At 33.8% G+C, this 23,312-nt stretch overlaps 4 long non-coding RNA genes and 1 pseudogene across 5 annotated transcripts; 4 read left to right on the forward strand and 1 right to left on the reverse strand.

Moving 5' to 3' along the window:
• The window catches only part of LOC124456691, a 64,097-nt pseudogene that overhangs the window by 27,430 nt on the left and 13,355 nt on the right, over window positions 1-23,312 (forward strand).
• Window positions 1,389-3,655, forward strand: LOC124456741. Of its 2 annotated transcripts, XR_006952432.1 has the most exons (3): window positions 1,389-2,414; window positions 2,526-2,773; window positions 3,418-3,655. It is a non-coding gene; the product is annotated as an uncharacterized LOC124456741 (long non-coding RNA). The 2 variants fall into 2 exon arrangements; XR_006952433.1 differs by lacking the exon at window positions 3,418-3,655 and having other exon boundaries at window positions 2,526-3,118.
• LOC124456738 lies at window positions 4,258-5,861 on the forward strand. Its single transcript, XR_006952427.1, has 3 exons — window positions 4,258-4,439; window positions 4,725-4,965; window positions 5,434-5,861. It is a non-coding gene; the product is annotated as an uncharacterized LOC124456738 (long non-coding RNA).
• LOC124456744 lies at window positions 14,210-15,560 on the reverse strand. Its single transcript, XR_006952437.1, has 2 exons — window positions 14,654-15,560; window positions 14,210-14,360 (listed from the first exon to the last, which is right to left on the reverse strand). It is a non-coding gene; the product is annotated as an uncharacterized LOC124456744 (long non-coding RNA).
• LOC124456727 lies at window positions 22,114-22,760 on the forward strand. The gene is made up of 3 exons (XR_006952416.1): window positions 22,114-22,305; window positions 22,537-22,582; window positions 22,647-22,760. It is a non-coding gene; the product is annotated as an uncharacterized LOC124456727 (long non-coding RNA).

The following is a 23,312-nucleotide window of genomic DNA, read 5'->3' on the forward strand; positions in this document are numbered from 1 at the left end:
GTGTTCGTGTACTTCTATTTGTGTTTGTGTACTTCTATTTGTGTTTGTGTACTTCTATTTGTGTTCGTGTACTTCCATTTGTGTTCGTGTACTTCCATTTGTGTTCGTGTACTTCTATTTGTGTTCGTGTATTGTACTTGTGGGCCACCGTATAAACCTCAGATACATACTCAACGTATGAAAATTTACAATGTCTGATTTCGCAACTTTTTCTCGTTTAATTTAAGATATGATCATAAAGTGGGAGTGTTAAAAAGAATTAATAAGTTGCAATACTCATATCTGCTTTTAAATTTATTGTGACTATAATGCGATGAATTTGCATACATGAACCTTCGCAACCAAAGCTTCACGAAAGACAATTGTAACGTCAAAAAGATTTGCAAATTCTTTAGCCGCATTTAAAATGTGGACTTACAAACTAGTTTATCACAAAGATAACACACTTCCTGATCAATATTTCTACTTCTAAAACGACTTAAATGTCTAAAATATTCAATGATGCCATGCATTTATAAATTTGCGATTTCAAAGTGAAAATTGAGTCATAAATTTCCTTCAATAATAACACAAGCGATAACGTGAAAAATGAAGTAACACATATTTTACAAACAGACGTTGTGGGCCAACGACTAATAGTTACTATAACAATCATTTTAACTTCTATATATATAAACGAACACATCAACGTAAACATACCTTGTTTAAGATCGCAATGATTTGTTTTTGGTAAGAAAATTGTTGTTGTTTGGAATTGTAACTTTGTTTGACTTTGATTAATCTACAATTACAGAATTATAAGCTCCCATGGGCATATTTGTACGTCGTAATCGCGCATGAAAATTCTTTATCTTTTGTTTTACAAACCTTTTACTGGTTAATGGCATGAAGCTTTGAACAGTTGAACATTTAGATAGATTTAACGTTCTGATAAGTTAAGTTTCAAATATCAGCGTCGTTTGAGTTGATACGTGGCAAATAATTTTGGGCCTTTATTGTTATGTAAAACAAAGATACGGCCTTATGATTTTTATTGTTTCTGTTGTTAACATGTTTGAATTTTATTACCGTTCCCTTGGTACGGAAGCGGAGAAGGGCCACTGTGAAAATATATTTTTAATCGCAAAATATTTTTCAAATCCAAAAATATATTTCCAGTCTGTAATTATATATCGAAAATGTAAAAATATATTTCTAAATGGGAAAATACTTTGAGTTTGAAAATCCGAAAAGATTTTTCAAATCCGTAAATATTTTTTGATCAGACTTTAGACACCTAAATGTTGTCCAACATGAAGTATGATCACAATACTTTTAAGACATGTCATTTCCGTAACAAAATGGCGGAAAAAGGAACTTGTGGAAATGAACTAAGTTTTACGGACAGATTATGTTTCAAATGCGGATCTAAACTAGAAGCAAAATTGTCGGTATGTAATCATGCGAAGACATTAGACCATTACATGTCTATAAAAGGAGAATGTAGAGTAGGATTTAACACGAAGATCTCGAGCTCGTCATCGAAAAGGAAATCAACTAGTCAATGTCCACCTTCAAAAAAGCCTGTGGATAATCTTGTTGTAATACAGGTAGACATAATCACCGTAAACGATGGTACTCTAACAGTGAAAAGAGGCTCCAAATTACCTGTAAAAGTTTGCAAAGATTTTGATAGGGAGAAAGTACTGGCGCTGACATAAAAGAACACTCTGATCATGATCAATTTTTTGTTCTGGTAGCAAAGTCAACTTAAAAAACTACTAAAAATAAGTATGAAACTGAAGGAAATAAGAAACAAGTCGTAGATCTTTCAGTAGTGTCTTCTGATGATGATGAATTTTATGATTTTCATTCCTTACCTGATGAGACATCCGATGAACCTACTATGTCCTTTTAACTAAATCGAGATGGCTTGTCAACATCAAAGTCTGATTTTTCTTTGACTTCTAAAAGAAACGAATCTTCCCAAACAGCCTTGCCATTTGGGCATTGCCCTACAAATCCTAGAAATAAAAATATTTATGTACAGTGTCCCACTTGTCATGGAAATTTTGTAGATAAAGACATTGTATTACATGCAGACATATGTGAAGAAAATGCTAACTGACGGGCATTTTATCAAGAAAGAAAATTTGAACTTTCAGTTGATATTGCAGAAGGACACACAAGTGAAGATGTCACTGAATATGTGAGTTTGGATACTTGTGTGAAGTCAATTTCAGATATTCTTGAACCGTTAGTGAAAAATCTCAAAGCACAATCTAGAATAAATGTAAGGAGAGGCCAGGTATTTGCTAATTACATTGAGACAAGAAAATGTTGTAGCTGGATTATCGATGAAAATAAACTTAAAGTAGTTTTTATTGGTGAGCCTGCTCAAGGTACTGGAAGACCAAGGAAAGAATTTTTAACAGGTTTGACTCATCCATTTTTTGTTTTTAAAAAGTACAAAAGTCTATTGCCTTTAAACAGTCATTGTCACATATTTATATCTAGAGAATTTAAAAAATCCTTTATGTTTGCAGAAGTTCTTAAAGAAATTACACAACGACTGTTCATAACTGGTGTTCCCATTATCTCAACATCAGCAATGACAGAGAATGAATTTTTGTATGCTGGAAATCTTATGGCTGCCTCCATTTTGCAATGTGGTCTGTCACCATGCATTTTAAAACCTTGGGTTTATGACTATGTGGTTTCAAGTCTGTGTGAACAGCTCAAACTAACTTTTGATGATTTACCAGCATCAGAAATCAAAACTTTTTCAGAGAAGGTACTTTAAAATTGATAGAACTGATATTTATCACAATAATTTATAATGGGTAACATGCACTGATTGTAACAGCTGTATTGCCACCTGATATAAAAGTATGCTGTACATCTACATACAACTCATAATGATTGTAACAGCTGTATTGTCATCTGATATAAAAGTATGCTGTGCATCCACATACAAGTCATAATGATTGTAACAGCTGTATTGTCACCTGATATAAAAGTATGCTGTACATCTACATACAACTCATAATGATTGTAACAGCTGTATTGTCACCTGATATAAAAGTATGCTGTGCATCCACATACAACTCATAATGATTGTAACAGCTGTATTGTCACCTGATATAAAAGTATGCTGTACATCCACATACAACTCATAATGATTGTAACAGCTGTATTGTCACCTGATATAAAAGTATGCTGTGCATCCACATACAAGTCATACTGTTTTATTTCTTTATAACATTGTAGTTGTTGCAATGCAGTTGCAATGAGGAAGTGCAGTCACTGCTTGGGTCAGAAGAAGGAATTGATGTGCTAATAAGTGTTGGTTCTAGAGTTGTCCCTAGCAAATGTTCTTTGCAAACCATAGACAAGATTCCAAGATATTATGGCTAATATAACTGTCTAATTTTATAGAATTGCAACTGAAGTTACATTCAACAAAAAAACATGGAAGAAAGTACTCACCAGAAATGAAGTCCTTAGCAGTTTCATTGTATCATACTAGTGGCAAAGCGTATAGCCTCCTCTCCAAGCTGTTTATTCTGCCAAGAAAGTCTTCAATTAGACGGTTTGTTTCACGAACTCCAATAGCAGCTGGTATTCCTCAGGCAACCTTAAATCTGTTGAAAGAAGAAGTGTGTTACATGAATGATATGAAAAGCTGTGCACTCTTTGTGTTGATGAGATATCATTAAAAACACACCTTTACTACAACATCACAGACGATAAGATTGTTGGAGTAGAGGACTTTGTGGATATCGAACAAAAAATGGCAACATCGGTCTTGTATTCATGCTTAAGCATATCTGAGGTTGGAAGCAACCTTTGGGTATGTACTTGTTAATGAATCTTGTCCAGTTGATGTTTTGCAAGATTTGATAAACGAACGAAAGAGAAAAAAAACAGTTTTATAAACCCCATAAATCATGAAAGTAACAGTCGATAAAGTAAAAACTCCTTATATCATATAAAATATAAACATGTTTACTTTGTTAGTATAATATGAAACATACTCGAATAAAAGTTCATGTTTAACTCAATATGGGAGAAAAAACAAGTCAATTCTATGTAGACTCTGATGATGAATTTGTAATAAATTGTAAATATTACTGTTAAAATGAAAAATTGTCTTGTTTTTCTTGTCTTAAGTTTTTTTTCTCAAATATCGAATTAAACATGAACTTTTCATTCGGATGATGTTTCATTATAATAATATTAATTTTTTAAATTGGTGATTTTTATTTTCCAGTCACAGGATGTTCAAATAAATACAACATATGCTGAAGATTTGCGTAAAAAGATATAGAACAATGAAACACACGATAGTTTTTACTATGAAGACTTATACTCCACCAGAAAAGACTCTGGGACTACACATGTATCAGTAATTTTGTCAACTGGAGATGCTATGTCTGTCACTACACAGTTGGTTATTGGTAAGCATTTTCATAGTTCAATTTGAAAGCTACAACTTTATCTCGTTGTATTGGCTACGGTGATCGACGGTCAATTACCGCTCTTTTACACAACTGCATTTGTTGTTTGAGCTTAAGGATCATGCTAGTATTTTACACAGTTAACACTACACTGGAGCATACAAAAATATTTCAAATGGAAACATAACTACGTCAAAACCCTGCCTACATCTAGCAGTTTGCTTTGCAGGTCGCTCATTTTCAATGTGCTATTTATAACCACATACAATTACTTTTTTTATTCAGTTTTGGTGCAAAGATTCGATCCTATACAACAGGGATAGTCTACAACAATCATATGAGTTCATTTTCGTTACCAAATACATCAAAAAGTTATCAACCAAAAGCGTCAAAAGCCAAGTTTATTCAGTCTGGGAAACGCTCTGTATCAACAGCTTGTCCAACTATAGTTGTTGATTCAAAAGGTGACGTGAAAATGGTTCTTGGTGGTTCGGGGGGATCGAGAATAATAACTGGTGTGGCTGTAGTAAGTAAGGATGATTCTGTTTTAAATGTTAGTATCTTTTGCTCTTTTTTTATCTTTCACTGAACGTGTCACGTGGTTAGCCCGCCGTAACCGGAAACTCTTTGGTCGAGTAATATGAAAAAGTATCCATTATTACAAATTCACTATATTTCTACCCCCAGATTACCCCCATCCCACTCAACTCCCTTTGACAATAATAGTTAATTTTACAAGCGATAAGCAGTACATATCATTATGGATATTATTACATTTGTCATTTCTGGGTTTGTTATTTATGAATCAAATCATTCGAAAGTTCATGGAAACGATACTTTTTTTGGTTTTGTTAAATAAGCTTTGGTTTGGTTTGAGTCTTGAGGAGTCCATCGAAAGAGGTCGCTTGCATCATCAACTGTTTCCTAATACAGTTTACAATGAGAAAATTATATTCATGACAATGTTCCAGAGTCTGTTTTCATTGCCTTTTAGGATCTGGGACACAAAATGAAAGGATCACGATGATTCTCTGTCGTTCAAGGAATTTATAGAACTAAATCGGGATACCTATTTGCAAAATATGATCCAAGAAAAGGTGGTGTTGCTGTTGTTTTGCCGTAACAATAACGTTGATTAATTAAAGACGGATGAGTGAATAAAGGAGAGATAGTTAAAGAAGCCAAAGTCTTAGAGAATCTTTTGCGTGATGTCTTTGATTGAGACTGTGAGACTCGATGCATTCTGTAATAATAATATAAATATCAATTTCTACATAGTAATATCAATATTTAGTTTTTTCACGAATTTGTTTTATAAATGTCATTTTATAGTATTTTTTAGTTAACGTGTTGACCTCAAGAAAAACATACATTAAACTGCTCTAAATAATAATAACATATATTTGCTTGTAATTTTTCAAATAGCATCCTTCGTGTTCTAGTTGATTTGTTTTCTTAGTGATGCTTCACTATGTTAGACACAAAAATGTAGACAAAAAAAGTAGACAAGTAGACAAAAATTTAGATAAGTGGCATTTGTTCACCAGTGGGCTATAAATGGAACATAAATGCTACTGTAAATATTGTGTTGACAGTTGATGGTAGGCAGGGACAATGGGTGCAACATTTTATTAATATTCTTGAAGAGATATATCAAGAAATTATCCTTTGGAAAAGAGTCGAATACGCCGATATGTATTGCTCCACATGAAGTCTAAATTTCATAAATCAATTGGTTTACAGTATGCTATGACTGTGGTGACAAATCCAAATGATATTGTATTTGTGTGTGATTTACACTTGTCCATGCCTGTCATTATTGTTGATCATATACGTAAGGTGAGATTAGTTATATTAAACGAACGTTAGGTAAAATAATAATGAATTAAAAATTAAAGTACCAAAGTTATGATTTTGATTGTAGCTTATGGAATTCTTAGCAAGTAGAAATGTTCACCTACTATGCATGCTGCAATATATATCATATTGAAGAATTAAAGAGTGTTTACTGAATTACTGTATTTGCACAGGCTTATGGGAACCTTTTACGAGAACTTGAGAACAGATCAGTTCACAGCTGAGGCCTAATGTCGACCAGGTGCGAGTTCTTCAAAAGGTCTCCTTCGTTTGCAAACAGAGTAAACATGGTTTATTTTTTAAGTGAAGAAAGGAAGAACAGTAACAGTCATTAGTTCACATAAAGTTTAAAGAGTTTTTAACAAGTGTCAAAACCTAGATTATTAACAGTTGAATAAAAATTAGATAGTACAAGGTTGATTTTGTTTGGTATTGGTCGTTTGTATGTTATCATGAATAATAAGAATAATAAACAGAACAAACACTGTCGTTACTTTAACTAAAATATAGTTAAACAATGACAGAGAATGTGATGTAATGATAAAATACTGAAATATCTTTCATTTAATGTTTGGTATGTGTTGTTTTTTAGCATCGTATTCAGGGAAACAACCACATTTAATGCACTCTTGATTCGTCTGGACTGTTGTTATACTTTGAACCATCACAATAGGCACTGGGAGCGCGATGGGTATGGACCTATAGCACTGTACAAGTCAGACTGAGATAGGTATGTACTTCGTATGTATAATGTAAGCTATCAATAATCAAAATAAAATAAAATCTTGGCATTTAAGCCAACAGAAGGAAAACCTCGCCCTATTTTACAGGGAGACTTTTATTGTATGATGTGTAATTTTGTTATTTTGCAAAAAGACTACATTGATACTCAAAACGATAAATTTATAAGAACAAACATGGAATAAATTTTTTCCATTTAAAATCTATAAATCTTATGGGTTAAAAAGAGACTTATATCATTACTCTAGATTATTATCTACTTTTAGAATTGATGGCATGGACGTGGAACGATTTAGGCATGCCTGGGGTGTAGTAAAGAAATACAAAAAGCACGAGAGCTGTCGCCTAAACTTGTTTATTGAACTAACAACTAGCTCCTATTCTGGGTGTCCCATAAGGCAACTATCATTACATGGGATGGTGAAGACTGGGACCTAGTAGATAAAATTTGGCAGCCGGCCTGGAAAACGAACGTTTGAAGGTGCTCAACTTTTTTAATTTTTATCATACAAAAAGGAATGTGGAAAGATTCGGAACAAAAGTTGCCATGAAAATTTATTGTTGCATGGAGATTGAAAATTCTTTAAAAGGGACAACATATAATGCTGGCTGTAGTTGAATAAAAAAATAAAAAAATACATTGTAATAATATTTTTCTATCCGATTCATTCCTTTGATGTGTGCAAAACTAGCTGGTCAGCCTTCATTTACCATTGAAGATCTTTGTATAATTTTAATGTCTGTCACTACGCCAAGCCCACAGGTGCATGGAACATTGTTAGCTACGTTGATTCAAGAACAAAAGATTTTCCTCCATTGGAAATGTAATGCACAAGTGAGATTAGCACAGTGATCGGGCTTTGAAATTTTACAATAGTTTAATTGCTAAACGTCGTTTTTATGTACACCTTGTAGAATGCTAATTAAAAGAAATCAAATGTTAACTTGTAGTTGTTCCCCAAGGAGACTTAAATGTTTGGGATTTGCTATTTGCTGTAGCTGAAGTATACGTTTTTATTTATATTGTATTAAATTGCATTTACCGCTCTATGGGGATTAATTCTAAGTGATGATCATGCAAATTCTAAATTTCAGCTGATTTCACAATGTACAATTGACGACACACCTAGTAAATGACCAATAACAACACAACACTTTTTGCAACACACCTAGTCACTGACCAATCAGAATACAACACATTCGTAAAACTTGGGCCATAGTCTAGGACTCAGAACGTGCCATTTGAACGTGAAAGTCGGTAGTTGCACGAAGAACAGTTAGCCGAAGTGGAAATTATTCAATAGTGAAATATCTCTTGGAGTGCTTTGAAAAAATGTTCAGGTAAATGTCTTGTTTCAAGTTCTTTTGCATTGAGTAAACATTGAATTGGGACACTGCATGTGATGTTCATTAATGCAAAGTGCAGTGTGGCTTTCCATAAAGTTTTGTCTTAGTAACTTTTGTTTCCTCTATGCTTGATTTTAGACATGGCCGTTCTTCTCTTAAACGACAAATAGTCATCAAATGAGATTGAGAAACAACAAACAAATGTTGATGTATTTAACATGATCGTAGACTCCACAATTAAAGAAACTGGTTGTTGTTCACAGCGGTTGAAGAGAATTGTGGCTGTTGTCGACCAGTTCCTTCTTCCCTTGAACAACATTACGAGTGAATAAAATGTTCAATGTAAGTATGTTATCAATGTTTTTCATTTATGGAAGTATAGTGTGAACTGACATTGGCTTCAATTATCCTATGTAGAAACCTTCTGATCAAGAATGGACAATATACGTACTTTAATGAAATCCTCTGAACAATGATCACGAATCAACAATATACTTTAATGAAGACCTCTGAACGATGATCAAGAATGAACAATATACTTTCATGAAGACCACTGAACGATGATCAAGAATGGACAATATACTTTCATGAAGACCACTGAACGATGATCAAGAATGGACAATATACTTTAATGAAGACCTCTGAACGATGATCAAGAATGGACAATATACTTTAATGAAGACTCTGAACGATGATCAAGAATGGACAATATACTTTCATGAAGACCACTGAACGATGATCAAGAATGGACAATATACTTTAATGAAGACCTCTGACGATCAAGAATGGACAATATACTTTAATGAAGACCTCTGAACGATGATCAAGAATGGACAATATACTTTAATGAAGACCTCTGAACAATGATCAAGAATGGACAATATACTTTAATGAAGACCTCTGAACAATGATCAAGAATGAACAATATACTTTCATGAAGACCTCTGAACGATGATCAAGAATGAACAATATACTTTAATGAAGACCTCTGAACAATGATCAAGAATGGACAATATACTTTAATGAAGACCTCTGAACAATGATCAAGAATGAACAATATACTTTAACGAAGACCTTTGAACAATGATCAAGAATGGACAATTTACTTTAATGAACTCTTCTGAACAATGATCAAGAATGAACAATATACTTTAATGAAGACCTCTGAACAATGATCAAGAATGGACAATATACTTTGATGAAATTGAAAATACGTGACTTCTAATGTCCTAAAGACCATCTCTACAAAGAATGCAAACACTAAACACTATTCTGGAGCAATGCATCCATCAACCTAACGCCTGTTTCCATGGACAAGTCAATATTATGACCTTTTCAAAAACATTTTCTTGGCATTTTCCTGCTAAGATCACGACTGGTCAATCAATCGCAATGATGGATAAAACCACGCCGCTATCAAATGCCCAAATTTCAACATTATTTAATTGAAAATTTTAGTAATAAACACATGGAATTTCTTTAACATGAAAAGAAAAAGCCTAAAAATCTTAATTTTCCACCTGGCTGTCGATATTTCCGATTTAATGCCGTAGACGACATGCACAGTTGCAAGAAATGGCCAATCTTGTTTCTGTGCTTGCCATCGTCGACATAAAAGTGGTGATGTTTGTCAGGTAGCCTGAGAATTCGATACGATGGTTTCACCATCAACGTTCTGAATTTTTGAAAAAATTATTTTGGGCTTTTTTGTGGCTGTCCTTGCTCAACATCCGATCGTCTTGTCATTCATCGTAGTCTGTCGTCGAACTGCCAAGGATTCGTCGAAAACCGTAAGTGTAATAATAATAAACCTTTTATTTAGTTAGGCCTGTTAACAGGTCAAATCTCTAATATAATTCGGGCAATAGCCAAAACAAATCCTGGTGTTCAGTATATTCCACTGTAAGGCTATTTTTTTAATGCAGGAATACAAATATATATATTTAAAGAAATTTACATCTGCATTTTCAAAAATAGTCTTGATTAAGAGGTAATAAAAGTGTTCTTTTGGTTAAAATAATCCAATAATGTTTATCGGTGCTGCTTTAATTCTTTTAAAAATTTGTGTCTTAGTAAGCGTGAATTTGTATGAACAATTTTAAGTCTGTGACTGGCATGCAACAATTATGTTGTTCTAAATAATTTACCTTCGAAAAACCTCTGTGTGAATATACTGCTTTAAGGAGCTACGCATGATCGCAGCGGTTGTTGCTGCGCAGAAGGATAGGCAGGACCATAGCTTAGAATCGGAAATGCAAGTGAAGTTTGGCCCAAGGAAGGCAACTTCAACTTGGGGTTAGTGGGTACAAATGGTACCTTAGCGTAGAGGATGCAAATAGCATCTGTAAGAAGACCTTTGAAGACTGGATCAAGCGAGCAAGGCCTATTGAAGACCAATGGAAGATCGTGGTTTTGGTTGAAAGAAAAATATCTCTCCCCTAGTACGGTAAGAGCATGCAGTCGTTGTAGTTGGCCAATTTCATGAACTGCTTTCTACATTGACTATTAAGCCACTCCTGCATGGATCCCCTGTAATGCATGAGTAGTTCAACCCACCCCGGTTGGAGGTCGCCCGTAGGTGCAACATGCACTAGGTTAAGTTAAGTTAAGGGCATGATGGGTTACCTCCTTCAAGGGGCATTCCTTTTCAGGGCGGAATTCCGGTGCCATGCGCAGGTAGGAAGTTTAGATAGCTTAGGCATGCGCTGTAGTTGCAGCGAGTAGTTGCTACGCTTAGATAATGAGTATGGGGTTAGAACCTTTATAATTTCAAAGACGAACTCCACTATCAAGAGAAATGACTAAATTTTTCAAAATCTTTCGAAGGAAACTTTAATCTTGTCAGTCATTTTCAAATCGACAAATTGAAACTCAAATGGTCTTCAGTTTGTCAAGACATTTACAGTTTAGGAGCGGCGTGGCAATTACTGTAAATGTAAAAATGGATATGTTGTTTTCTTATTAAGAAAACTTCATTCCTGGGAATTTCGATGCGGCAAGCCACAGCAAAACAGGCATAAAAATGTTTAGTACACCAGGTCTAAGTATGCGGAATGGCTTCATATTAACCAAACTAACACGAAACATAGTTTTAATAAAAGCACAATGTTTGTTTTCTTTGATGGTTACCATGAAGACAAACCGCAGACGTTGTCACATATGATACAAAATAGTTACACGATGGTTTCCATGTTCACCATTCGCGTTGCTATGTAGTCATCTATGTGATAATTGTCAAACTAAAACATAACTTAAATCAAGCGCTGCCGGTTGTTTGGTTAAACCATCCACGGTCCCTCGGTAACCAAACTAACGTGTGCTTCTTCAAGTGTTCTAAATTGTTTCAAAAAATATTAAATTTCGTCTGTCTGCTTAAAATATTTTGAAGTACATTTATCTAATCCATGTCATGCAGCAAGCGCTTGCTCCAACTTTAAGCGTTAGTGGCACCGGGCGCGCAAAGCACTGAATGAAACGGTGCAAAATAGGGACTGCTAAGGTGGCGCTAGGTGCGACTGATTCGGATGTGGATTAGATAAGAAAACACACGTTAAAAAATTCCCATCCAAATTACACAATTTTCTCGTCCAAAGTAGAAAATTGTCGAGTTCGCTGATCGGTTTACGTGCGGTAAAACTAAAATGTGGCGGTTTGTACGTAAGTTGTATGTACGTTAAAATGGCGAATTATATCCATAACTAAAATACTTGAAAGATTTTGGACTTGAAGGTGTCTTTGAGAAATTGACGGTTTTTTTTTTTTTTATTTGCATCGTTGCAAAGGTAAGTAAAGATTTTGTTTCTAAGGGTCCCCAGGGCGCGGAACTTCGGCTGAAATCCTAATGGTTTTTCCTCTTCAGTATTCTCCAAATTCTCGTGGCGTTGTGTTCGGTTTTGGTTTATACCGTTCAGGTTTTTCCATTAGGGATTTTTTATTTCGGTTAAGTCATCAAAAAAAAACAGTGACCTTGGTGTGGGACTAAACTTGTACTACTTGTCATATACAACCATGGAACAAAAAGAAATGTAATTTGAAGGCTATGGATGCTTAGCTGAGCGAACCTAGGGTCTATCAGCTAAAATTTGCAGCCATCTTCACTTTCGTTAAAACAGCGTCATGTTTAAGCAATTCTGCATTTTAGAACAGTTTGGGTGATTTCAGTTTAATCATTTTTTATATTTATTTACTTAACACTTATTGTAAATGTGAAAGTTAAACTTGCATGTATTTGGGGCGTAAAGTTGGATATTTAAGCATTTTAATGCATTATAAAAAAGCTGATAATTGTTTATTGTTTGTGACTTTAAATTGTGAAGTGTAATTGAACGACAAATCTCTTGACCTGTTTTTGTCTATTACGATCAAGCATTAACTTACCAAATTTGAGCTTCAAAAATTCTTCAAATATCAAATTTTGGAACTATAAAATATTCAAAACATATTCAATAGCCAAAATCATCTGAACTTTTCAAGAAAAAAAACAGCCCAACTGTGAGGTATGTTCAAAGAGCGGAAAATTTAGTCTTTGGGTTTGATTTCCAATACACTGTTTTTTAGTATATGTGCTATCAAATTGTCAAGTTTGGATTAAATCCGTGTCGGATGATCCATGATATAAGGAAGGAACTTTTAAGTTTTAAAGAATCTTTGCAAGACGCAACATGTTAATCAAATTGAAGATCATGGAATCGGGTAAAGATTAAGGATTACAAAATAACAGTCCCAGTCTCCCAACGCTCTCGTCTAAATCTAAACAATAGTTTGAAACAATATTGAAACAAAGCAAAGAAAAGATTTTACATTTTTATTAGTTGACTGAGTTGAGGGAAGCTTAGTACTTCCCCGTGTTTCAAAAAAATTCTTTAAACTACGGTGAAGTAAACATATTAAAAATGGCTCTTGAAACTACGGTCCAATAATCCGAGAAATACGAAGCAGTTATGGTTCTCAGTGGAGTGGGGGATGCTCTAGGTTATAAGAATGGTTTGTGGGAATTCTGTTACAGTGGTACTCAAATTCATGAAGAACTAGAAAAACTCGTAGGACTTGATAAAATTGACATTAAAGGATGGAGGGTTAGTGACGACACTGTACTACACATTGCTACAGCAGAAGCGTTGGTTTCTGAATGGACAACAACGGAAGAGTTATTGAGCATTATGGCTACAAAGTACAAGAAGACATGTGCTGAGGATATGTGGGAAAGAGCTCCTGGGCAGACCACAACAAAGGCATGTTTCATGTTACAACCTCTTGAGGAAAAAGGTTACATTATACCATTTAATGAACGAGGTGGTGGATGTGGTGCAGCTATGAGATCCATGTGTATAGGTTTGATGTTTCCTTGTGAAGATCAAATTGAAATGTAAATTGAAATTGCTGTTGAAAGTGGAAGGATCACCCCACAGGTATTCACCTTTCATAATAAAGCAATGATTTCAGATCATGTATCAATTATCAAGTCACTAATGTGTAGTGTTTTGTCTATCAACAAGTGCTGCTTTGTATAAAGTTTGCTAGGTTTTCCTGTTATCTGCATTGCTTTTCATTTTAACAAACCTTTATAGTAATTTAGCTTTTCAATCCTTTTGCTTTTCTTAGATGTTTTATCTTCAACTCTTCCTTTGATTACTTACTTGATGAAGCCATTACCACGAATGTTTCATATCCTTTTACCTAATATCAATTTATAAATGAAATAAAAGAAGGTTGACCTTAGGTTTGCATAAGTCTATGCAATCCATCATTTTTTAGAACCACATCTCAAATGCCTCCATCCTTCTAACATTGCTCACTTTAAATGACCATATCTTTGATCCATCCCTTTTATCACATTTCCAAATTTCAGTCTTCTAAAAACTGTTTGAATTGCCATTGCTGTTTTGCTTTAATATCGTCACTACTACAGCCATTGAATCCATGATCCATATCAAAATGCAGCTATTATGTAAATATGGTCATCATAATGTAAGTGACCTAAAATTAGCAATCTTTAAAGATAATGATTTTAATTATAGGTTATCTAGGGGCTGTTACTGCAGCTTTATATACAGCCTATGCTATGCAGAAGATGGCTCCAAAAAAATGGGGAGCACGACTTTTAAGTGTTTTACCCAAAATTTGGGAATACATTGAGAAGGTTGGTCGTGATGTAGCAGAAAACAAGAAATCTTGGGGCTACTTTTAAAATAGTTGGGAGTCGTATCGTCAACTACGAGGATTAAGAAATGGAACCAGTGAACCAAAGTTTCCAGTGACATATAACATACCTGAACGTGATGCTTTTTATAAATCTGTCAGTTATGCAGGTTGGGGTAGGTCCAGTGGTCATGATGCACCAATGATTGCTTACGATGCTTTGATGATGGCAAAAGATTCCTGGCTTCAATTGTGCTCTTGTTCTATGTTTCATGGTGGAGATAATGACAGCACAGGAATATTGGCTGCAGCATGGTGGGGTGGTATGTATGGTATGAAAGGTGTAACCCTTGGAAATTATAGGAACCTGGAATATGGTCATAGGCTTAAGGAGCTGGGTAAAAAATTCCTGAATGTATCAAAGAATATGAACAACTAACAGAATAGTATGTATTTAACAAAATTCTGTCATCGCAATATACTTTAGTATGTTTGTAAATCATACAATAAAAATTACTACTTGGTTATAACATAAAAGCAAATTACTTTAGAAATAAAGTCTAAAGAAGAATGTCAGATTCAGGGCATGGGCAGTTCTAAGTTCTACTTAGGATGATTCCTGGCTGTAGAGTAAGTTTATTGACTAGATATCAGTGAAACTATATATAGACAAGGATCATTACATCTTTAGGTTCATTTTACCTCACAAAATGCAAATTGCAAACGTTTTATTCACTACCAAAAATACCTTCTGAGGGAGAGGGGAGTTGACTTGGCAGGTGGAAGCCTTGCTCCTACGGTCTATGTGTTAAAAATAGGCTTAACATAATTTAGAAGGTACAATTTTCTTTGAAACACGTAGCTACCAAAGTGTGACTGTAAAGCTTTGTCATATTCCCGAGTTTCATAATACAACACACCTAGATTGTTTAAAAGCCTTAACGACATCAACCTGACTAGTTCCTAACGTTTTTTTTGCGAATATTCTTAGCTTTTTCGTAAAACTCTATAGCTTTGTCGTAGTTTCCAGTTTTTTTAAACACCAAACCAAGATTGTTTAAAGACGCAGCGACAAACATGATTTGGACCTAACGATTGTTTTGAATTTCCAGAGCTTTTTCGAAAACTCTATAGCTTTGTCGTAGTTTCCAGTTTCATAATACACAATACCAAGATTGTTTAAAGACGCAGCGACATCAACATGATTTGGACCTAACGATTGTTTTTAATTTCCAGAGCTTTTCATAAAGCTCTATAGCTTTGTCGTAGTTTCCAGTTTCATAATACACAATACCAAGATTGTTTAAAGACGCAGCGACATCAACATGATTTGGACCTAACGATTGTTTTCGAATTTCCAGAGCTTTTTCATGAAACTCTATAGCTTTGTCGTAGTTTCCAGTTTTTAAACACAAACCAAGATTGTTTAAAGACGCAGCGACATCAACATGATTTGGACCTAACGATTGTTTTGAATTTCCAGAGCTTTTCATAAACTCTATAGCTTTGTCGTAGTTTCCAGTTTCATAATACACATTACCAAGATTGTTTAAAGACGCAGCGACATCAACATGATTTGGACCTAACGATTGTTTTCGAATTTCCAGAGCTTTTCATGAAACTCTATAGCTTTGTCGTAGTTTCCAGTTTCATTATACACATTACCAAGATTGTTTAAAGACGTAGCGACATCAACATGATTTGGACCTAACGATTGTTTTCGAATTTCCAGAGCTTTTTCATAAACTCTATAGCTTTGTCGTAGTTTCCAGTTTTATGTAACACCATTACCAAGATTGTTTAAAGACGTAGCGACATCAACATGATTTGGACCTAACGATTGTTTTGAATTTCCAGAGCTTTTCATAAACTCTATAGCTTTGTCGTAGTTTCCAGTTTCATAATACACAATACCAAGATTGTTTAAAGACGCAGCGACATCAACATGATTTGGACCTAACGATTGTTTTCGAATTTCCAGAGCTTTTCATAAAGCTCTATAGCTTTGTCGTAGTTTCCAGTTTCATAATACACACATACCAAGATTGTTTAAAGACGTAGCGACATCAACATGATTTGGACCTAACGATTGTTTTCGAATTTCCAGAGCTTTTCATGAAACTCTATAGCTTTGTCGTAGTTTCCAGTTTCATTATACATTACCAAGATTGTTTAAAGACCTAGCGACATCAACATGATTTGGACCTAACGATTGTTTTCGAATTTCCAGAGCTTTTTCATAAAGCTCTATAGCTTTGTCGTAGTTTCCAGTTTTATGTAACACCGTACCAAGATTGTTTAAAGACGTAGCGACATCAACATGATTTGGACCTAACGATTGTTTTCGAATTTCCAGAGCTTTTTCATAAAGCTCAATAGCTTTGTCGTAGTTTGCAGTATCATAATACACAATACCAAGATTGTTTAAAGACGCAGCGACATCAACATGATTTGGACCTAACGATTGTTTTCGAATTTCCAGAGCTTTTTCATGAAACTCTATAGCTTTGTCGTAGTTTCCAGTTTCATAATACACAACCAAGATTGTTTAAAGACGTAGCGACATCAACATGATTTGGACCTAACGATTGTTTTCGAATTTCCAGAGCTTTTTCATGAAACTCTACAGCTTTGTTGTTGTTTCCAGTTTTATAATACACATTACCAAGATTGTTTAAAGACGTAGCGACATAAACATGATTTGGACCTAACGATTGTTTTCGAATTTCCAGAGCTTTTTCATGAAACTCTATAGCTTTGTCGTAGTTTCCAGTTTCATTATACACATTACCAAGATTGTTTAAAGACGTAGCGACATCAACATGATTTGGACCTAACGATTGTTTTCGAATTTCCAGAGCTTTTTCATAAAGCTCTATAGCTTTGTCGTAGTTTCCAGTTTCATTTAACACATTACCAAGATTGTTTAAAGACGTAGCGACATCAACATGATTTGGACCTAACGATTGTTTTTGAATTTCCAGAGCTTTTCATGATGATTTTTAGCTTTGCTATACTTCCGTGTCATTATAAAAGACCGAGGATACTAAAATACCAAGCTTTGTCATAACTAGATTCTTCTGATTTAAATTTATCCAATAGTTCAAGAGCAAGATCGTATTTTCCAAAATGTCTTAATCTGTCAACAAAATATTGGAAAACTTGTAAAGTGTTCATGTTGATTTTTGTCTTGTTGGTCTTTAATAATTGAACAATTTTTTCAAGATGTGGCATTAATTTGATTTCGTCGTCTCTCTCTTTAAACATGTAAAGTGCTTTAGATATTTGATCAACGTTAGTTTCCATTTCATGTTCTTCATTTGAATGTTCAGATTGATAAACAATAATTGCTTTGTGAACAATGCGATGTAGACTAATGTCATTATTTTCTGAATGCAAGAACAATGAGCAGTCCTTTAAACAAAGACATATATCTTCCTTTGAGTGTTTGGGATCTATTTTTGAACATAAAAACAATAATGTCTCGTGGTATAGGATCAAACGATATCACGGAAAAAAAGTTAATAACATTTGCCAATATTGAGGATTCTTCAGCATTTTGTCTGACAGCTAAAAGTGAAGCTTGTAACATACTTCTAGGATATACCGAGTTAAATTTAACAAAAGTGGCGTCCATGTTTTCTTGTTCTTCTGAAGATATTTTCTTTAAATATTCTTTCCAAGTAAATGAGCAGTTTGCTTTGTTTACACGACTGACATAACAACCAGCGGCAGCCAAAGCCAGCGGTTGACGATCTAATGCGGGATACTTCATTCAACAATTGATCATCAGTATTATCATCTTTAGTGTAATATTCCAACAGTTGACAACATTCTTTATCATTCATTCCACTTCTGATAGAAATATGTTTGTTAAACTCATCGTCTTGAGGTACGGCATCTGTGTTCTGGATAGTTACTATGATTTGTCCATTTATCCACATGGGATCACCAACTTGGGGGGAGTAATGAAGAAATTTTGCTGAGCTGTGCCACGTTGTCTACAATGATCAACCAATTTTGCCAGAATTTTAATCGTGTGGATACTAACGATCGCAAATTCTTCACTTTGTCTGCGATGGAACAATTTTCATCTTCAAATTTTTTAATCATATCCTTGTCACAGTTTAAACGGTATCCAAGTTCACAGTAAGTTTTTAAAAGAGATTCCTCATTTTTTCCATCGAGAGTCATTACAAACGAAGTTCTATTTTTCCAATCACACGATATTTTTTCACAAACCTGTCTTGCAAGTTGCGATTTACCACTGCCAGGATTACCAGTGATGTAAAAATATGTCAGTTTATCATTGTTATCATTGCTTAATTTTTCAAGATCTTTTATAATTTTATCTCGTAATTCAGTGCGTTCAACAAAAAAATGATTAGATTTTGAAGGAAGAACTTGGAACGAATTAAAACACTTTCGATGATTTTTTATTTTATTGATTTCATCGAGAGAAAATTTTAAATCTTTAAACGATTTTTCAATGATGTTGACTATATCATCAAAATCATCATCTGAACATTCGCTTTTATACCAATGTGCGTACTTGTTTCTTTCACAACGAAGTGCATGAACAGCATCTTTTGTTTTTTTGTCAAGGTACTTTCCAATTGAATTTGAAAAAACTATTGCATCAAATAATATCGTACAGTCCCACTTACTGGTATCTCCATCTTGATATTTTTGTCGAGTTTTTTGATCTAACTCTCTTCCTGATTCAAAAGTGTAAAATTTGTTACCACTGATGTGTGTATCATCCCATTCTCCATAAGTTGATTTGTGACGAGAGTTCCATTGTTTAATGAAAAACTGAACAAGTTCCTTTTGTACCACGTTAATTATTTGCTGAATGTAAGACAGATTTCTTATTCCTGACGATTCCATCTGTACAAAAATTTGGTATATATCAACAAGATAAAAATCAAGCAAATAAAAAAATATTATACAACCCTTATTAGGTTCCATTGAAGTCCGCATTTACATGATGACGAAATCAAACTTATTTTTTAATTGATTTAACTTCACAAAAAATCGTCTTAAAATTACAAAAGAACCTAAAAACTAATAATGACAGAGAGCATGTATGCTACAGCTTTTACCAACTGCAGTATCCTGTCAAACAACCTTTAGAAAAATTAAAAAAACGTGATATTTTATATAAAGTTTACGTTACAAAACAGACATGACTATATATTTCAATAATTTGCGTAGTCATTTGTGAATGATGTAACAATGTTCAATATCACATTGATGAGGAAATCAGAAAATTTCAGTTTTTTGATTATTTATTACGACGAAACTTTGCATAAATAAGCCTTTGCAGCAACAAAAGACATTTGAAAAGCTACAAAGATTATCTAAAAGCTGCATTTAAAATCTGGAACTATAAGATTTAAAAAGAAATCTTTGATAGGGTACCTAACTTTAAGGTTTTAGCAACGAAGATATTCCTTCTCTCAGTGGTCTATTGTTTTTTTCAACCACTAGGAGGTGTGATTACAATCTCAAGTTAACCTCAACTTTGAACTCAGTGTTTTACTTCACAGTAACTTAGTAGAAACTTCTTTGCAACTTCCTAATCACAAACACTGACTCCAGCATTTAGCATATATCGAATTTCACGATCCCTTCGCCTTTTTTATTCTGATATATCTGTAGACGGCGTTTGTTCGTCACTCTTAACAATTCAACTTCTTTATTTTCATGTATACGTTGCGTTGGTTTTAAAATTGCTTCATGTTTGTGTTGATTTTGTTGCAATATATAAACATGACGAATTATTTCAGTGTTGCAGGACCGTGACATTTCTGCACATGCACAGTTTTTGTAAATTACTGCTTAAGTATTGTCGTTTACTAGAAATGTTGTTTTATTACGATTATTTCTGAACAATTTTCTAAATTCATGAATTTTATAAACAAAACTCATATTTCATTACGGGGACATTTTTTTTGGTCAACCACTGTAGATGTGTCGTATCACTATGTTGACAACACGTCAAAAATAACATCATTTCTTTCAAGCGTTGCCAAACAGAAGTCATGTTTGGTGATTTAATGACCAAAAGACTCTCAAAAGTTTAATATCAAAACTTTAATATCAAAGCTATTGGAAGTAGTTGAAGTCAAAAAACAATGATAAGTTTTAAGTTTGTATCATGAACATTTGTTAGTTATGTTAATATGACTATTAAGTGGAAGTGTTAAAAGGAATTAATAAGTTGTGATATTCATATCTTAGGACACGTGACAAGTATGACGTCACATATACATGCTTCCTTTTACACACATGTGCAGAATTGTTTGATTGCCCAGCTGTACTTATAAGGTTATGAAGTTGATAGGAAATCAGAGATCTTCAGTATTGTATTATTTAATGCGATGAATTTGCACATATCAACATTAGCGACAACAGCTAAGCATCGACGAAAAACAATAGCAACGTCACAAAGATAAGGAAAATTCTTTGGCGCCATTTAAAATGCGGACTTACAAAATTGAACAAGCGATGCTATAGTTTATGACAAAGATAAACCCACTTCCTGATCAATACTTCTACTTCTAAAACGATTTAAATATCTAAACTGTTCAATGATGAATTTGCATGTATCACCTTAGCGTCAACAGCTCGACGAAAGATAATTGCAACTTTACAAAACGACTAAATGTTTAAAGAAATCCGACTAAATATTTAAAATATCAATGATGGCATGCATGAGTCCATTTGTAATTTCAAACTTAATTTTCCTCCTGATTCATAAATGTCACGCCATACTATCACAAGTATAATGAAATAACACATATTTTATAAATGTACCGTCCGGACTCAAAGATGAATATAATTGCATGCTAGCAAGCAATTTGAATTTCTTGGCAAACAAACACATCACGATAAACAGGCCTTCCTTTCGATGGCAGTAATTATTTTTCGTAAATAAATTGTTTGTATTTTGCAACTTCGTTTGATTGGTATACAATTACAGGATTACAAATTGCTACGGGTATCTATGATGTATATTTCATAGTACTAAGGTGTGACTAATATTTAGTAAAAATATATTAATTAAATATGACAAACATTTTGTATTTAAGGTCACATTTATACATCGTAAACACAAATGATAATTCTTTATCTTTTGTCTTACAAACCTTTTGCTGGTCGACGGTTGGAGCTTTGAACATTCAATCTTTCAGATAAATTCAACGTTCTGAAGTGTTAAGCGTCAAATGTCTGCGTCGCTTGAGTGGATACGGAGCAAATAATTGTGGGCCTTTATTGTTATGTAAAACAAAGACAAAGAATAGATAACGTAATCTATTCTGTGACGACAGTATCACTGTTCAATATACGTTGAAATTTGATAAAAATAGGACAACTTCTTCTTACAAAGTTGCATTTTATCGTTAGAAATTACAATATTTAAGCAGCTTTAAGGCAATCGTTTGCTTTCTCAGTAAAACAATACCGAAAATGATTTCCGACAACTTGGTATTAATTGTCATCGGGTCGTCGGTATGGTCGTCGGTCACAAACGATGATGACGTTTCTACCTTTGACTGATGGAAACATGCAAACTAGTCAATATTCAATATTATCATTCATTTTGATGGTTGTATTTGTGGTTGTATATGCCAGAAAATGTATGCGATGCATACGAATTCATTTTATTCCTCCTGTCATTGAAGATAACCCAAACGGCTGGGATCCTACCTCTGTTTCAGATGCATTTAAAGGAATACCTTATCAACCATTCTCTAAAGGAGTTAAACTTGGCAAGGTAAAATATTTTATATTTCATAAGAAATTCCTTGCTATCAATGTCTTCCACTCTGACCTTTAGTTGTTCTTATATTTTTGTGTCACGTGGTGAAATTTATAATCATATTTTACTAGCTATTATTGTAAAACATTGTTATGTAGTCATCATTAAAAAACCACTCTACACTTTTAGAGGATAAAATATTTCTTGTATTGACTGTATGAATATAGGTGTTTTCATTTTATGTAGGTTTCTGATTGGTCAAGTACAGCCTATCAAGATCGTTGATACCAAAGTTTGTATTCTGTCTAGACTTCACTATTTTCATGCAGTTTAATCATATTGTTTTACTTCTATAGATAAATACTTAAATCAATTTGGTGGTGGTAATCAATATGCATATTATCATGAAGAAGATGAATCAACTTTCCATCTTGTTGACACAAGTCGTCCACAAAAGCCTGTTTACATGCAATAGGAAAAATTCAATCAGGTACAATAGAAAATTTTTCTATACTTTTAAGTCTCAAAATATAATCACTTCTTTATTATATTTGTAAATTTCTTCATCTAACTTACTCCTTTTCATATGAACAACATTAACATAAAATTTATTATTTTTTAGAGAAATAATCGACGTGATAAAGAGCGTCAAATGCAACGTCAGCAAGCTGGGATGCAGAATTTGCTGAAGACTCGTGACAACAGATTCCATCGTAAATTGCAAAACAATTTGCCAACAGAAACAACTGGCAAGAACGAAGAAATCAGGTTTGTAATAAACTTAGTTGAGGGAGGGGAGGGAGGGTAAGTTTTAAGGTGAAACTTCAGTGAAGAAAGTGGACAAAAGAATTGTGATAGTGTGTTACATGTATGTAAACTTTGAACTCCAAAGGATACATTATAAATTTATAGTAATTATGCAACTTGCATAAGATATTATGGTACACAAACGGATGTACCTCAACCATGAACACCTCGGAGGATACATAATAAATATATAGTAACATGACTGGTACACTTAT

The sequence above is a fragment of the Xenia sp. Carnegie-2017 genome, unplaced genomic scaffold (assembly GCF_021976095.1).
Source record: "Xenia sp. Carnegie-2017 unplaced genomic scaffold, XeniaSp_v1 HiC_scaffold_6, whole genome shotgun sequence".
NCBI lineage: Eukaryota > Metazoa > Cnidaria > Anthozoa > Malacalcyonacea > Xeniidae > Xenia > Xenia sp. Carnegie-2017.